The 18,658-nt window shown below is 39.4% G+C and overlaps 1 long non-coding RNA gene across 2 annotated transcripts in view; it reads left to right on the top strand.

Moving 5' to 3' along the window:
- LOC117802691 overlaps positions 1-18,658 on the top strand; it is a 387,685-nt gene that overhangs the window by 85,320 nt on the left and 283,707 nt on the right. The gene's annotated exons all lie outside the window — the stretch shown is intronic.

Here is an 18,658-nt window from a genome sequence, read left to right as displayed (position 1 = left end):
TCAGTGTTAGTTAGGGTTATTAACAGTACCTGTTGTAACTGCCTCCCAGATCTTAGAACAGTGCATATTTGTCTCTTGTTCACATCATGGCCTGAGTGGCATCATGAGGTTCTCCTGGATGACTCCCTTCCAAGCAGGGGATCAGATCGAGACCTCTTCCATTATGGGCCTTCATCATCCCCCAGGGTTGTGCCATCCCATATGGTAGCCTACTAGCCGCACTTGGCTATTTAAATTAATTAAAATATTAAAATTCAGTTATAGCAGCTACATCTCAACTTCTTGGGAGCCAAGTGTGTCTAGTGATTACCAAATTGGACAACACAAATACAAAATATGTCATTGTCACAGAAAGTTCTGTTGGAAAGCGCTGCCTTAGGACGGCACTGTTCTCTACACTGTCATCTCCATTTAGCCAGCAAGAGAGAGGGCTTTCTTTAGTCCTCCTAAAATCTAGCAGAACAGAAGGAGAAGGTTTCAGGAATTTTCCTCCTCTTTGTCATACGGAGCTATAGATCAAAGGATTATATTTTCTGAATACAGAAGATATTATATGATCTGAGCTCTGTAGGCTTGCTTTTTGCTTTTTTACAAAATTATAGAATATGCTCTTTCTTGACATATCCTGCCCTCAAGCCTATTGCCTTGATGAAAAATCCTATTTTGGACATCAGAAGCTGAATGTTATCTTGTTTTTTCTCTTTCCTTTCTTTTTATAATGATCTTCCTGCCACTGCCACGGAAGGCAACCTCACAGCGCCTGGAGAGAGGAAGGAAAAGCACGTTAACGTTCATACTGTTGACCTGTGAACGCATCTTGCCTTCCTTGACCCCTGTGTCCTTGACCCCTGTTCTTCACAGGGGTACCCTGCCTCTAGCTATTCTCTTTGAAGGGTTAATGCCAGGGGAATAGGATCTAAATACCTGACCGTGGCACAACGTGCCCCACACTAAAACTGTGACCTCTAATGCAAAGAAATAGTCTTGTTTAACCAAGAAATAACAAGGGATCAGTCAAATTGGTTTTTTGGCACTATAATTCTAATTATACGACTGTTATTTTATTTGGATTATCTCATTTTTCAGGAAGTTGGATCTTGACCTCAGGAAGCCAATCTTTGTCTTTCCAACATCATTTTATGCTTTTTCAAAGTCATGACTAGAGAATATATTAGGAATTTTCCATTTAAATCATAATTTTGCCTCAACAATAACATAAAAATGTTCTATTCATTTTTCTTACACATCATTTGACTCTTTTGCCCTCATTATTTTGTTCTAATTTGATTGTGTGTTTGGCTCCGGCTGTGGGGGAACACAGTGTTAGGAAGTGAGCCATTGCCATTCTGAGGGTTACCAGCTGGCTAAAGTCAGTTTACATTTGGTGGATCCCACTCTCGGAAGAGTTGGTGAACTTGTCATTGGGTCTTTTATTCTGAAGTATCATGGAGTTTTGTGTTAACACATGTTTAATTAAATTAACTGAGCACTTGCTACGTGCAGAGTGTCACACGGTGGAGAGCTTAAAAAAAAAAAATTCCCGTCACATCATCAGTCGGTTTCCTTCACAGCACTTATCGCATTATCTAATTATCTTATTTACTTTTTTACTTACACATTGTCCATCTTGCCTAAGGCAAGAGCAGAGACTCTTTTTTTTTTTTTTTACTGCTATAAATCCAGCTCCTGGTGCATTGCCTGGAACATAGAAAGTTCAAAATATAGCTTGTTATCTGGAAAAAAAAAGATGCTTATATTCTCTGGTAAGAAAATATAATCTTGTCCCACTTGTCCATCTTTCAAACCTCCTCTGCCCCGTTAAACTTCCCTTCGACACCCATTCTGGCCAGAAGCAGGTTTTCTCTCCTGTGATGTCCCTGTGTTTACTGTTGGTCGGATTCGTTCAATGTATTATTATATAGCAATTGCTGATCTCTTTTATTCTCAATTTATGCTATTACTTATTTCCTTATTGATATATGCAGCAGTGTTTTGTAAAATGCAAAACACCTCTACGAGTATTATGATTATAAGCTCCTTGAGGTTAGTGGAATGAGAGTATAGTTTCTCCTATAGAAACTTGAGACTGTCCCCGGTATCACGTCAATGAGTTGCTGGATGAGTGATGCCGTTGTTCATATCTTTTGAGATGGAGACTGATCATGACCCCAGCTTCAATGTGGAGTTTTTTCTCACCTACACATGTGTCCTTATGTAAACCGCTGCTATCAGCACCATTGCAGAACCTCCCCCGTCCTGTCCCTCCTCTTGACCTTCAAACCAACATTCGGTGTCTATTAGATGTAGGGCAGACTTGCTCTCCAGGATCAATAATGTGCTTGAAGTGGAAGTTGGAACAATTCACTTGCCAAGGGAGACTGCAGTGGAGTCCTTCTGACATTCTGGGGGCTTAATCACTCATATAGAACACAGGCTCTGACTCAGGCCTTGGTGTTATCAGGTGGCTTTGTCCAGTGTGAGAACTGCTGGGGGCCTTCCAGGAAAACACTCTCCTTGTCTCCTTGTCTGGGATTGTCCTGACACATTCCTGACTGCCCAAGCCTGGTTCATGGGGAGAGTCACACAGAATTTGAGTGCACACTCAGTAGATATGTGCTTGGCTATGCACACATGGCACTAGGCAAAGTGTCATGCCAGGAAAAGATGCTGGTCCCCGGTGCCACGGAATTGCATTGGATTTCCATGGCAAAGGCGCTATGGAAGACCCCTTTGCGAGGGAGTGGGCTTTCTGCCAAAGTCTTCCTGCAGAGTCACAGGCATATTCTCCCTGAGCATTTGGCACCAAGAATTTTATACCAACTTATAAAGCACAGTGCCAAGTGCTACTGCCTAGAAGCTCCTTAAAGGTTTGCTCAGATGTTGGCAGAAGCAACCAAAGGCATATTTTCTGTTTATTCTTTTGCTTTATTTTATTTTATTTTATTTTGCAAATGAGAACCAGAAATGTAAATGTTCCATACCAGAGGAACAAGAGTGTATCAAAAGCCACACCTCCTTCTGCCTACACACACACACACAACTCCCATGCATATCCATTAGTTTTAATCACACGGGCTTTCTGAGCTGCTAAGTATGTCAGTGTGAATCGGCTCTCATGTCTGTGTCGCTTCAGGGCACCTTTCAGATGAGAACTCGATGGACTCACCTGGCTGGGTAATTTAGACATCCGTGGCTTGCAGTGTTCCAGCGTGCTCCCAGCTTTCCCAGAGACTGGTTTCTCCTCAGGAAGTGGGAGAAGACTTTATCCATTTGTGCTCTGACAAGAGACATTAGGGCCTTAATTTAAGTAGTTTCCCCAACATTGGACAGTACAGAGCTGCAATCCAGCAGGATTCAGTACTGCTAAGCACATTTGAATTGGTACTTGGGCTCACCCGGCCCGTTCTGAACCTGGCAGCCTGGGGGGAATGAACTCTTCTGAAAAATCTACATTTGAACACAGGCAGCGGCTTTGCCTTTTTCATGGCACCGGACATTGCGGGGCACTCCAGGTAGAATCTTGCCCCTTAGACTGACACTCATCCAGACAAGTCTTTTGACTCCCTGCGTGGATTTCTGTCGAGAACCTGCAGGGCTGGCCCGACAACCCCAAAACATGGTTTTGTTTTCCCCATAATTACCTATCTGGCTTCGCAGGAAATAGGTGTTTGGTTTCTGTGAAGACAAAAAAGCTGCTCTTCTGCCTCATGGCTGGAGCCTGGCCATCTTACATCTTTGAGGAGTCCGTTAGAACACCTGTGCGCAAGAGTGGGATAGATCTCTGCATCTTCAGGTCTTTGAAACCCAGGCAGCCGAGGGAGCACCTTTGGTTTATGGAACTGGCCTCGTGGAAGAGAGGCCTTCGTCGAGGTAACTCTCAGATTCAAAATTGACAAGGAAGTCTGGGACCTAGACATTCTCTTAGTGTCTACTGTAGGAAACTGGCCTCTTTTACCAACGGTCACAGTTAGCTCTTAGCTGACCTTCCAAAACCACAGTCCATTTCCTGTTGACTTCTAGCACATCTCTGCTTCCTTGAAGCTTTTCTCTTTAATCACCACTCGTTAATGTGCTGCCCTCCGAGGCTTCTCTAGCACTTCACAACTCCTTCCTGGGCTTCTGAATGTTCCTTTCCTCCTGCATTGTGTTTTTCCCAGGTTTTCCTTGGTGTCTCGTACCCTGTCCCAGAGTGGGGAGGGAACTACATTCTGCTTCTGCTTTTCAGAATGGGATTCTCATGCTTACCACTCTGTGTTCCTACTGACTTGGGAAAATTGTGCCGGAAGCTTTGCTCTGGTGCAATTGAATTGCATTTTGGCTGGAAATGTTTTATGCATTAGAATAATGAAGGATGACTTTATTTGCCAGACCAGGCAAAAGATCTCTGAAACGGAAAAAAAGGAAAACAAAACAAAAAAATCTTTCTGAAGCTACTATAGGAGAAAGACTGCTGAATATGTCGGAGCCTTTAGAACACAGCAGGGTGGGATCGTCTTGGGGTCACTGAGCCTCAAGGGAACCCTCTTGGCCACTCTGTCCCCACCTCTAAAAGGCGTTCATCTTCTCCCCAGGACCTCTCCTGACCCTGAACATTGACGGTGTGTAGTTTTTCCCTCTATCTTACGGGGCAGAGGGTGTTTCAGATGCTCTCAGCTGGGAACTGAGATCATGGAATAACTCCAGTTGTACGCCTAGTTTTAAATAGGTCCCTACCTACCGACACAGATGGTGCAACAGCATCCTGCTTTTGCCTTGGGATAGATTTTGGTGAACTGAGGATGAGGCTGGACTTCTTTGGTAATGGGGTACAAGCTCTGGCTCCTCAAATGTTATCCTGCGACAATATTTCTGTGCAGAAGTTGGGGGTGTCTTTCACATTTTGCCTCACTTCATTTTGCAGTCTGTTTTGCCAAGGACAGATTTGTGGTGACTTGTCACAGCTTTGAGATTTTGAGAACAGGCCTCTCCAGAAAGCCTGTCCTTAAAGATAGAGCGGTTTCTCACCCCCCACCCCCTTGGCTCGGACTGACTGCCAAGTCTCACCAGGTTTCACACCCAATTGTGGAGCGTGCCAGCTCCATCTCCCACTGCTCTCTCGGTCAGTGCCGTGGCCTGTTTACATGGCAGGTGGGCACGCATCACACAGGGTTTTCTGAAACTGCTAGCCTATTTGGAACCCAGGTTTTAATGATGCTCTAGCCTTATGAAGCCTAAAGGCATCACTGAACTTCCTTTCCATTCAATTTAAATGTGATTGTCCCCTTTCAGGTGCTGGGTGCCAGACTTGTGTTAGGTATTGGTGATGGGGAGAGGAGAGCATGGTCCCTACCCTCACGGAGCTTAGAGCCTAGCTGAACTTTGTCATTTATAAACTTCATCCTCCCGAAGACACCATTATGTAGTGCTAAAAGCTACATTTCCTTTCGTCCAGTATCATTCAATTATATTACCTGAATGTTCTAGGACAGACTCATGCTTATCTGTCCTACAGTCAGAAATGTGAAATAATTTGTATTATGGGGAATAAAATTCAAGTAGTGAATCACGGGAACAGTTGCCAATAATCAAATGTGAGAGACTCTTCAACTTTTGGAAGCAAAGAAGAGAGAAGAAATGAGGATATGAATGTAGAAGCATGGAGTATATTGAAAATCCCATTTCAAGGAGTTATTACAAAGTAGGCTGGAAACAAAACAAAAAGCTCTATTCTTTTTAGTCTCAGAAGCCATTGTTGGCAAGGCCAGTTAAGTAAGCCTCCAACTTCTTTCCTCTAGTCTGACTTTCAGAATGCAGCTATGTTGAAAACTATTCTGCTGATTAAGATTTTCTTTCTTTCTTTCTTTTTTTTTTTAATTTTAAACCACTCCCTCTTCCAAGGGAGGAGACCTATTTTATGCATACGTGTCAGCTCTGTGCATTTTATGTTTTAGCACTTTAGGCCCTTACAAATCTTTATTTTATTTACTTAATTGGGGGCGGGGCAGAGGAAGAGGGAGAACCTTAAGCAGACTCTGGGCTGAGCATGGAGCCTGAGGAGGGGCTTGATCTCACGACCCTGAGCACGACATGAGCCCAAACCAAGAGTCAGATGCTTAACTGAATGAGCCATCCAGACACCCCAGGCCCTAACAAGTCTTTAAAATGACACCATAAATCCTCATTTAGGATCCTTGACACTGAACCTGATTAGAAGCAAAGGACAGGAGAAGAAAGGGTGCTGGGACTAATGGAGAGAGAAGGTGGAAGATAGGTATGCTGTGTGTAGCTCTACCCTGGGAGGTGGGCAGTAGCAAGGCTCCAGAAACATCACACATTTGGGTAAAGCCTATGATAGCCATTGTTTCCTTTCTGCACAAGCCCACCTGACCTCCCCATGACTGCAGTATTGACCACCCTCAAGAAGATTTCCATACCTCCTGACACATGACATACCTGTGATGAAACCCTAAGAGTAGGAAAAACTACTTTCACTTCTGTCTCAAATGAAGACATTTCTAAAATGACATGTTTAAATAAATAATATGACAAAAGAAGATTTAAACCATTATTAAAATTCAACTTTAGTTTGTAGTTGGGAGTGAGAGGAAGTAAATATATGCTACCATTCTCTCAGAAGCCTCTAGAAAAGTTGTCTCTGGGATGATCTGGGGAGCACGGGTCACTAATGGTTTTCAAGAGACTTGGCAAAAGGTTTCGGACTGGTTTCTTTAATTACTAATTTATATGATGGCTTCTGGATCTTAATGGTAATTTTGTATTTTATTCATCATCTAACATGGCATTATTCTTATAATAAATAAAAATATATAATTATCTTCCTAATTACATAAGCAATGTTGGCTTATTGTAGGACATTTGAAAAATTCAGAAAAGTCCAGCTTAAAGAATCCTACAATCCCACCCTCCAGAGATACCCATGTCGGGGTTTGGTGTTTATCTTGCCAGTCTATGGTAATATTTTTCTCCTCTTACCCAGTATATTTTCACGATATTTTTTATCCATTGGCTAGTGTGACTACAGTTTAGTTTAACCAGTGAGCTCCAAGTGACTGAAATGTTTATGAATTACTTGCTTAGGAGACGTTTTGGTGGAATTAGTCAATCCTTTGAGGAAACCAAGCTTATGTCTAGAAACTTCAGTCATCATTATTTTGAGGAAATCAGTCAGCTTATTCTCTTTTCTCCCAACTTTATTGACATATAATTGACATATAAGATTGTGTCAGTTTAAGGCATAGAATATGATGGTTTGTACACGTATATATTGTGGAATGTTTACCACAGTAGGGTTAGTTAACACATTCTTCACTTCACATAATTGCCATGTAGTTGCTGCTGTTATGGTGAGAACAATTAAAATCTTTCATAGCAACTTTCAAGTATACAATACAGTATTATTAATGATAGTTACCATGCTATAAACCAGGTTTCTGGAACTTATTCCTCTTATAACTGAAGTTTGTATCTGTTGACCAACATCTCCTCGTCCCTTCCAGCCCCTCGCAACCATCTTGCTACATTTTGCTTCCGTGAGTTTGGATTTTTTAGATTCTAGATGTAAATGAGATTATACAGTATTCGTGTTTTCCCGTCTGACTTGATTAAAAAAAAAAAAAAAGCATAATGCCCTCAAGTTCTATCCATGTTGCCACAAATGGTAGAATTTCCTTCTTTATTTGGCTGAATAACTTTGTATATATACGACATTTTCCTTATTCATTAATTCATTTATAGACACTTAGGTTATTTCCATGTCTTGGTTTTTGTGAATAATGTTAAAATGAGTGTGGGAGGTCAGATATCTCTTTGAGATGATGATTTCATTTCTTTTGGATATATACCTAGGAGTGAGATTGCTGGGTCATATGGTAGATCTATTTTTAACTTTTTGAGCAACCTCCATACTGTTTTCTGTAGTGGCTGCACCAGTTGACATTCTCACCAACAGTGCACAAAGGGTTTGCTTTTCTCCACATTTCACCAGTGTTTGTCTTTTGTGTTTTTAATGATGGTCATTCTAACAGATATGAGGTGGTATCTCATTGCAGTTTTGATTTGCATTTGATTAATGATACTGAGTACCTTTTCATGTACCTGTTGGCTACTTGCCTGTCGACTTTGGAAAAATGTCTGTTCAGATACTTTGCCCATCTTATTTATTTTTCCTTGGCCTGTTTAAAAAAATCAGATTATTTGTTTTTTTGATTTTGCTTTTGAGTTGTATGAGTTCTTACGTATTTTGGATTCTAACCCTTTATTGGTTATAGGAATTGCAAATATTTTCTCCCATCCTGTAGACTGACTTTGCATTTTTTTTCTGTGCAGAAACTTTTTAGCTTGATGTAGGCCCATGTGTTGATTTTTTCCTTTTATTGCTTGTGTTTTTGCAATTATATTTAAAAATTCATTGCCAAGACCCAATGTCAAAGAGAGATTTTTTCCCTATATTTTCTTCCAGGATTTTTAGAGTTTTAGGTTTTACATATAAGACCTTAATCCATTTGAGTTAACTTTTGTAAGTAGTGTACGACAGAGGTCCAATTTCATTTTTTTGGCATGTAGCTATCTAGTTTTCCTAACACCATTTATTGAAAAGACTACCTTTTCCCCTTTGAGAATTCTTGGCTTTCTTATCAAATATCAATTGACCTTATATGTGTGGGTTTATTACTGGACTCTCAATTCTGTCCCATTGATCCATGTATCTATTCTTATGCCAATACCATACTGTTTTGATTACTATAGCTTTGTAATATAGTTTCAAATCAGGAAGTGTGATGCTCCTGCTTTGTTCTTTCTCAAGATTTCTTTAGCTATCTGGGTCTTTTGCAGTTCTATAGAAATTTAAGATTGTTGTTTGTATTTCTGTGAATAATACCATTGAAATTTTGTTAGGGATTTCATTGAATATATAGATAGCTTTAGGTGGTATGGACATTATAACAGTATTCTTTTGATCCATGAACATGGAATATCTTTCCATTTATTTGTGTCTTCTTCAATTTATTTTATCAGGCTTCTATAGTTCATAGATCTTTCACTTCTTTGGTTAAATTAATTCCTAAGTATTTTATTCTTTTTGATGCTATAAGAAACGGGATTGTTTTTTTCTTTTCAGATAGTTCATTGTTAGTATAGAATGCAACTGATTTTTGTATATTGATTTCATATCCTGAAACTGCTAAATACGTTTATCCTGTTTTTGAATGGGGTCTTTAAGATTTCTTTATGCAAGATTACGTTATCAGCAAACAGATAGTTTTACTTATTCCTTTCTGATTTGGATGTCTTTTATTTCCTTTTCTTGCCTAATTGCTCTAGCTAGGACTTCCAGTACTATATTGAATAGGTATGGTGATAGTGAGCACCCTTGTCTTGTTCCTGATCTTAAAGGAAAATCTTTCAACCTTTCATTATTGAGTGTGATACTAGTTGTGAGCTTGTCATTTATGGCCTTTATTATATTGAGGTATGTTCTTTATATACCCATTTTGTTGACTGTTTTTATCATGAAAGAATGTTGAATTTTGTCAAATGATTTTTTTGGCATCTTTTAAGATGATCATATAATTTTTATCTTTCTGTTAGTGTGATGTACCACATTTATTGATTTGCGTATATTGAAACATCCTTACATCCCAGAAACAAATCCCACTTAATCATGGTGTATGATCCTTCAAAGGTACTGTTGAATTCAGTTTGCTAGTATTTTGTTGAAAATTTTTGCATCTATGTTTATCAGGGATATTGGCTTGTAGTTTTCTTGTAGCATCTTTATCTGGCTTTAGTATCATGGCAATGCTGGCATCACAAAATGAGTTTGGGAGTGTTCCTTCTTCTTCAATCTTTTGAAAGATTTTGAGAAGATTCACATTAATTCTTCTTTAAATGTTTGGTAGACTTCACCTGTGAAGCCATCTGGTCTCGGCCTTTTCTTTTTTGGGATGTTTTTGATTACAGATTCAATCTTCTTACTCATTGATCTATTCAGATTTTCTACTTCTTCATAATTCAATGTTGGCAAGTTGTATGTTTCTAGAAATTTGTCCATTTCTTCTAGGTTGTCCAATTTGTCAGGATATAGTTGTTCATAGTAATCTTTTATAATCCCATTTATTTCTGTAGTATCTATTGTAATGTCCTCCCTTTCATTTATAATTTTATATGAGTCCTCACTTTTTTCCTTGGTTGGTCTAGCTAAAGGTTAGTCTATTTTTTTTAATCCCCCCCCCTTTTTTTAAAGTTTTGTTGATCTTTTCTATTGTTTCTCTATTCTCTATTTAAGTTATTTCTGCTCTGATCTTTGTTATTCTGTTCTTTCTGCTAACTTTGGGCTTATTCTTTTTGTAGTACCTTGAAGTGTAAAGTTAGGTTGGTTATTTGAGTTTTTTTTTTTTAAAGTATAGTCATTTATTGCTACAAAGTTCACTCTTAAACTGCTTTTGCTGATCTCATAAGTTTGGATATATTTCTATTTTTATGTATTTCAATATATTTTTTGATTTCCCTTTGATTTCTTCTTTCATCCATTGGTTGTTTAAGAATGTGGTGTTTAATTTCCACATATTTGTGAATTTTCCAGTTTTCCTCCTGTTATTGATTTCTAATTTTATAAAATTGTGATCAGAAAAGATACTTAGTGTGATTTTAGTTTTCTTCCATTTACTAAAGCTTGTTCCATGATCTATTATATGATTTTTCCTGGAGACTGTTCCATGTGTGCTTGAGAAACTGCTGCTTTTTTTTTAATAATAATTTTCTATTACGTTAGTCACCATACAGTACATCCCTAGTTTTTGATGTAAAGTTCCATGATTCATTACTTGCGTGTAACACCCAGTACTGCTTTTTAATGAGATCATCTGTATATGTCTGCTAAGTCTAAAGTATAGTTCAAGTCTAGAATTTCCTTATTGTTATTCCCTCTGAGTGATCTATCCATTGATGACAGTGGGGGTATTGAAGTTCCCTACTGTTATTGTATCATTGTCTATTTCTTCCTTCAGATCTGTTAGTATTTGCTTAATGTATTGAGGTGCTCTGATGTTGAATGCATATATAATTATAATTGTTACCTTATCTTGATGAATTGACCCCTTTATCATTATATAATGAATGACCTTCTTTATCTCTCGCTACAACTTTTGACTTAGTGTATTTTGTTTGATATAAGTATAGCTACCCCTGCTCTCTTTTGCTTTCCTTTTGCATGAAATATCATTTTTTTTATCCCTTCACTTTGAGCCCATGTGTGTCCCTAAAGCTGAAGTGAGTCTTTTGTAGATAGCATATAATTGGGACTTTCTTTCTTTCTTTTTTTTTTTTAAATCAATTTAGCCACTCTACATCTTGTGTTTGGAGAATTTAATTATTCTCTTCCTTGTTAGCTCATCCTATGGCTTGTATTCGTAGCCCCTGTTTTTCTTTCTTATTCCAGGCTATATCTATACATCTCAGCTTTGCTGGTCTTAGGGTTGGGTGAAACTGAAGAGAGTCCCTTGTGCAGCACACTAAAAAGGCTGGGGAAGCTGGTCACTCATTCCGCTTTCCCTTTCCCAATAAAAGGGAGCTCCTTCCATTCAGAGAGTTTCCTCTTGGTGCTGAACAGTGCCAACCTGGTAGATGCACTGAGGCAAGCAAATGAATCTGCTCTTCCTTCCCTTTTGTATAGTTATTCTCAGGGTTATTTTGTTCCACTATGTTGCTGAAGTTTCTTGAGTGGAATCCTGAGCTCACCCAGAGCTATTTTGTTCATGGAAAACTGCCTAATTGTCAATCTTTGTAGAGGGATGCAGGCTGGGGCTCCTACTCCACCAGTTTAGTGATATTCTACTGTTTAATCTTAACATCACAAATCATGTGCAAGCACCATATCCCCATTACCTTGCTTTTAATTTTTTTCTTAACTCAGTTTTTTTCCCCCCTGAATTGATACATTCTCATCTTCTGAAGTAATAGTAAGTTAAAAGGAGTAACAGTGAACTTGGAGTCAGAAAATCTGTGGTTAAGTTCTGCTTAGGTTTCTAAAGAGCTTTATGATGTGGGTCCAGGCGAGCAAATCTATCTGCTCAGATTTTTCAACCATAAACTAGTGATAATAGCGCTCACCTCATGGGTTGCTGGGTTGGGATGGGGGGGAAATGGGAGTAAGTGAGAGGACATGTTTGGCTCTCATGTAAACTGAAAAGTGTTGAACCTATGAAAGTATTCTTCCTATTATATTTACCTGTGAAAATATGGACACATTTTCACTGGAGATGTTTTAGATGAGTTGCTCAAAAACATTTGATCAATTTTCAAGTGATAATGTTGCAACTCTTTCTAGGAAACAGTAGCCAGTTTGTTCCAGGAGAGTTTCTTAAACTTCTGTACCAATTAGAATAACTCTCTGAGATCTGACAGGCGGAACTGGCTCAAGGTACTAAAAGCACTGCCAAGACAAATAGTTGGGCAAGTTTGTGGTACCAAAGGACTCATGATTTCTTGTTGCTGGGTTCTCTTCTTAATTAACAATCATTGTTCTTCTATCATAGCCAGTGCACACCCCTGTCAGCAGGCTACTTTTCAGGATGAACCTGCCTTGATTATAGGAATGTAAGAGGAAATACTTCCAAACAGCTCCAAAACCTAACCACTCCCAGGTAATGAGGAGATCCATCATGGTCTCTGAGAACGTATCCTGTCAGCTCAAATCTCTTGTCAGCATCCCTTTGGGAGTATTTCTTTGAAGTCTCTGAGTCAAAAAAGCAAAGATGCCCTCACATCCCCTCCATTCCCTCCATAGTAACTGAACCTTTCTGCACATTTTTTTCAGGGCTTTCTCTGACAATATCAACCTAGCAGAAATAACCAGGAGCATGGTGTCTTCAGTGAGGTTAAGAAAAGGTTTACTTTGTGTGTGTGCACATGTGCAACAGAAAATACTTTTATATTTATCTGTCAGTGTGCACTTAGCAGAATATAAGAAAAGAAAATGGAGCAGAGAACATTAGAAAAGCAAAGAATTAATTGTTCACTAATAAAAGGTTGAGTCATAGGCAAAAAGGAAGAGATGACTCTAGAGAATCAGGGAAATAATTAGGTGCAGGGAGGCAGAAAGTCTGATCCAGATGGTGGGAGCTCCAGGGGTGGGTAAATCATGCATCAGGGAGAGATAAGAGAGGGAGGAAGGAGGATATGAAATGGCTGGCATCCAACAGTTCTATGCCAGGATGGTAGGAATGTAAAAGGAAATACTTTCACAAAGCTCCAAAACTGAGTTCCACTCCCAGATATATTTTAATAAAAATAGTCATGGTGTGGCAAGGTCTGGAGAACTGATCCATTTGGAGTATTTTCTGAACTATATTTCTGCATATTCCTGCATCTTTGCTAGATTTATTTAATGTGACTTGGTCTTGTTCCAGCCAAAGATTCTGTAAGTTTTTGAGGTCAGGGATCATGTTTTATTTTCTTCCAAAGCTCCTAGCACAGTGCTGAGATCATGTTAGAGTTCATTAAATACTTGCTAACAGATTTATCAATTAATACTTATTAATGGAAAAGGGAAAACAGCAAATCTGCCTTTTGAAATGAGCACACATTATTGCTTAGAGGTTTCCAAGAGCCTTTTTGCCAGTAGAAACAATGAGAAAATCAGAGAAGTAAGTCCATAGATTCTTAGCTACCTTGAGGACACCCACATCATGTATGGAGAGTGATTGATCCCTTTGCGTAACCCCTTCCCCCAAACACATGCATGGGGACAGACAAAATGAGATGAGGTGAACTGAAGTGGCTTATTGTGTAGAGAGAACCCTCTGTCTTCATATTCTAATCCAAATATCAGTTAACAGAATGTTTGCCAACGACCGATACTTGATATGTTGGTTAGTAGAGAATCAATTTTGCATGTCAGAACTTTAAAGGAATCTTAAAATGGCCAACTCAAATAGGCCATTTAGTGGGTTTTTGTCTTCTCTCCCCACCCCCTTTATAAATGTTGAGCCATATATTTGAGAACATACAGCTGTCCTTGTTCAGTATAGCCCAAAATAGCTAGATTCCCCTACACTTCTTTGGGTGCTAAATGTATTTACATTCAAAATGCATGCGGGAAGTGCCTGATTTTACATAGTTTCTTCTCCTGTCAGCAACTTTTCTATAACCTTTACTTCAAGTAACTAACCTAAACTTTCAGTATAGTTCCATCCATCACTACATCATCTCAGTTGCTCCGTCTTCCTGTCATTTTCTTTTCCATAATTAAAAAGCTCCCCATGATGGATATGACAAACTCTTTTAGAAGCCATGTCTAGTGCCGGATGAGGTTATTTTGGTATGTAGATCTTCTAAACAACGTTTAGAGTGAACAGAGACATGCTATCCCACTCATGTGCCAGATACTTAGTTTTGACTCGTCTAAAATCAACATTGTAAAGCATGACAAAGCATTGTAAAGAATAAAGGCTCCTATCTTTTCTGATTCTTCATTGGCTCAATGAACCAAGATATTTTCAATGAATACTTGTCTTTCTCCCAAATGGTTTCCTAGTGAAGTGCAGGCTCCAAGGACTAAGCTGATTAAGTGGGAAATAAATGATTGGCTCAGGCTCATTGAAAAAGGAGTGCTGTAAAATCTCAACTTCAGGAGATTACCTGAGATGATGGCATGCCATGAGAATTCTGATGGGATGCTCTGGATAGGGGAGATTTTTTGTTTTTCTATCTTATGGAAAAGGGTAGGTCACATGATTCGAGTTATTTCTTCACAACAATTGACTTGAAATGGTCACATACTGACCCATTGAGCGTAGATTGCTTGAGGATGGGGACGTAATCAAATAAAGTGATCTTTTGATAGAAGTCAAAGAAATATCTGCCAGTGTCTAGTCTGTCTGTTTTGTTGGCTCCTATGTTGTTTCCCATCTGGACACACTGGGGGTCTCCTCTCAGCACTGGTCTCTTGTCTCTGCTAGTCCAATTGCTACCTTTCAGTGCGAGCCCAAAGCTCTCTTTCTCTAAAGCCTTCTCCCACCTTGTCCCCAACTGTTCATTGTTGTCCTCTGCTAAATACTTACAACCCAATTACCCTGAGTGTTCCCCTGACACTTGGCTTTTATGACATCCCATCACTTAATTGATTACCCATGTATATAGTGATGTGCACAAATCTTGTGTAGGTGACCATCACCTGGATCAAGAAATGGAATGTTTCCATCCCCTAGAAAGGAATCAGCTCTATTCTTCCCTTATTTGTTCTCTAATATGAACTCTGAATGTTCTAGGAGCAGAGATCAGGGTTAGGCGAAGATGGTGTACTCAAAAGGTTTGACTGAAATAATTTAATGAAGGGCCTATCTACAGAAGTTTGGGAGTTAGCAAGGCATCATGAGTCACCTAGAGACTAGCAAGAGTTGAAATTGATTCCTAGCCCTAGGTCTGAAGGAGAAGAGGGACCTTTTCTTGTTGTGAGGGCCTGGTGAGAGCTTGCGCCTCATAGAAGAGAAATGAGCCCTCGACAGCAGCCATAGCCTAAAGAACCATAACCACTGTCTGAAGCCAGGCCAGGCGGGGAGGGAGCTGGGAGATAAAGACCCTCACTCTGCACAGGCAGATCTTTGATCTTTGCTGGCTTTCCAATAGCCAAACCCAACTATAAACTGGAGGGGAAGTAGATCCAGGGATGCAGTCTAGAGAAGTCAACCTCCCCAGGAACAAAGCATGGAAGAGAAAGGGGACAAATAGATTTGGGGGTATGAGGGACAAACATAGTAATCAGCAAAGACCATGTTATGCTTCTGTGTCTACTATGGCACTTGGTATATTGTTTGGCTTAAAGGGAATGGTTGATTTATTGGTTGAACTATTAATACATTTATAGATAGGTAATTGCTTTTATTGAAAACTGTGGGCCAGCAATAGCAACTGCTTAATTCCTTAAAAGAAATTGGAGGGGGGGTGCACCTGGGTGGTTCAGGTGGTTAAGTGTCTGACTCTTGCTCTCAGCTCAGGCCTTGACCGCAGGGTTGTGAATTCAAGGCCCAGCATGGAGCCTACTTAAAAAAGAAAAAAAAAAAAAAAGAAAGAAAGAAAGAAAGAAAGAAAGAAAGAAAGAAAGAAAGAAAGAAAGAAAAGAAATAAATGGGAGCTGCCAGCTGTGAGTTCAAATCTGTTTAGAATCCTTAGATTTACGAAAGGAAAAAGGTAAAAGGGTGGCTCTTTTCCAAAATGGTGCTATTCCTTGAAACGACTTCTAGTTTCAGTGTAGTTTTTGTGCCATCAGTGTTAAAATCACTCAAGTTGTTAAAACACATGTTAATGCAATTGTTGTATGAACTCTCTTTACTGCAATTAAATGAAAAGCTCTTACATGATATTTGGGAGGAAATTTCATGACTTAGATCTCTTAGTGTTGAGAAAGTAGTGTCCCAGTGTTGTAATAGGGTCAGCATGGTCCCTGGCTTACGGTGGGTCTTCGCTGGAGAAACATTTAGCTCTGTGTCTCCATAAAATAAGGACCATAGGGTCATTTAATGGAAAATATTTCTTGTAGAATTTTTTTTGTTCATCTTCAGAGAGTTTTTCACTGGTATCATACAAATACAAACCTTCTCCTGAACATATACTTAATCAGTATTTACTAAAGAGAATTAGGTGATACCGTCTCATCCAAAATATAAATTAAACTCTTGGCAGACTTTAACATGTTTTGGAAATAGAAGGGTCTCTTGGAGGCTTCCATTTCATTTCAAAGGAAAGCAGAACAAATCAGAATCCTGGAAGATTAAACCACCCAGGAGTCCTGCCAAGCCTAGGTGAAGCTTTTGTGAATCTGGACTCCCTTACACCTTATTTCCTATTCATTTTTTCCTAGGAAATCTAACTTGTCAGGAGGCTTGAAGATAATGACTATCCCTGGGAGTATCTTGTGCTGATTTTCATGACGTCTTAACTGAAGCAACTGGTTGAGAAAGGAGCCAGATGGCATCTTTTCACTTAACCCTGTTGGGGGGGAAAGCTATGACTGGTTCTTGTGAACACCTGGATCACATTGGGGTGTTTTGCTTGACCTGTCGCTGCCCTCACACAGCTTTCATTGCAGTAATGTCCATTTGCTGTTGTGAACCGTAGTTTAACTTTGTTCTCTCCATCATCACTCTCCTAAAAAGATTACTTCCTCAGGTGACAAGTTGTCTGCCTCCAGATGTCTTCCTGCCATCTCTTTGCCTGCTCTGACCTTAGTCCCTGCTCTGACTTTTGTTTGCTACCATCCCACTGTCTGCTCCTTGTCTCTACTGTTCTGATTATCTGTTTGGTGCCTGTTTCTCTGGGTCACCTTTGGCTTTTGCCTCCTTGGACACAGTCCTTGCGTTGGCCATTCCATTCTAAGTACTTAGAAAGCTCCCATGTCTTCACCTGATGTCTCACTAGGGAAAGAGTGTAAGACAAAACTTTTATTTTTTTAAAACCACTATGCAAAAATTGTTTCATTAGGTTAATTAAGGAGAAACATTTGAGATTTTCCAACAGAGATTGAGAATTCTGCTGTGGTAGCTGATCTACTGAAGAATTACTTCTTGATCCTTAGCTTTAAATGGAATTTATTGAGAGAGGGGGAGAAGGAAGGAGAAAGAGGGAAGGGAGGTAGGAAAGAAAGAGGGGGTGAGAGAGAGAGAGAGAAAGAGAGAGAAAGAAAGAACACTACCTGTTGGTGAAGCGCCGAGTAAAGAATATTATATTCTTTCTAGCTCAGTGCGTTGCTGGGTTCCATTGTCTGACTCAAGAAAGGCAAACACAGTGGAAAAATAATCTAAGAAAAACCCAAGGAGGCAAATATTTTTGGAAAGTATCATACATGCATTTAAGCAACTGCTTCAGATGATCTTTGCCATGGTTGCCCTGTGTTACTGCAAATAAATGATAGAGTTGACTCTACAGTTGATGCATGGTAGCTGATAATTTCCCCTTATGATGGGCTCATAGGACGGAGAGACAAAGTCAGGTTAAATTCTCTGTTTGACATGTAATAGAAATGATCAACTTAGAGCCACCTCCAGAAGTGGTTTGTATAATCATTACTAATAAAATAAAGACTTTCTCAAATCTTCAAAAGGTACAAGGATCCTAATAAGAAGACATCTCGAAGAAAAGATTGGAGTAACTGAGATCTGGATTGTCTCAGTTGTATTTAACTAGCTTGGCCAAAGTAATACTCTATGGGTGACAGACAGACTCGAATTTTCTGAGCTCTCTGCCCTTTCTATATTGAAATTTTAATGAATAGTGACTGGGGGAAAGGGACTATCAGGATAGTAGACGCAACTATCCTGAGCATGGGGAAGGGAAATAGACCAGGCTGCTGTGGCATGATAACATCTCCTTTTTTGTTCCATTTCTAAGATCACCAGGAAGACTTTTGATCTGTAATTTGATTTCCTGTATAGTTCTACCTACCAGAAGGGAATGTGCAGACAGTTGGACAAAGCCCTGTGTCTTAGATCTAAATAAGGTGGCATTTTGGTTTACTAAATCAGACTCTGGGTTTTCTTTGTATGAATCTGACACCAGAGATGCATCATCTCTGGACAAGTTTAAAAACTGGGCAATGGACTGGGTGTTTACCCCAAAGATACAGACGTAGTGAAGAGAAGGGCCATATGCACCCCAATGTTCATAG

Source organism: Ailuropoda melanoleuca, chromosome 1, assembly GCF_002007445.2.
Source record: "Ailuropoda melanoleuca isolate Jingjing chromosome 1, ASM200744v2, whole genome shotgun sequence".
In the NCBI taxonomy this organism is placed as follows: Eukaryota; Metazoa; Chordata; class Mammalia; order Carnivora; family Ursidae; genus Ailuropoda; species Ailuropoda melanoleuca.
This window is presented reverse-complemented; position numbering and strand designations above follow the sequence as displayed.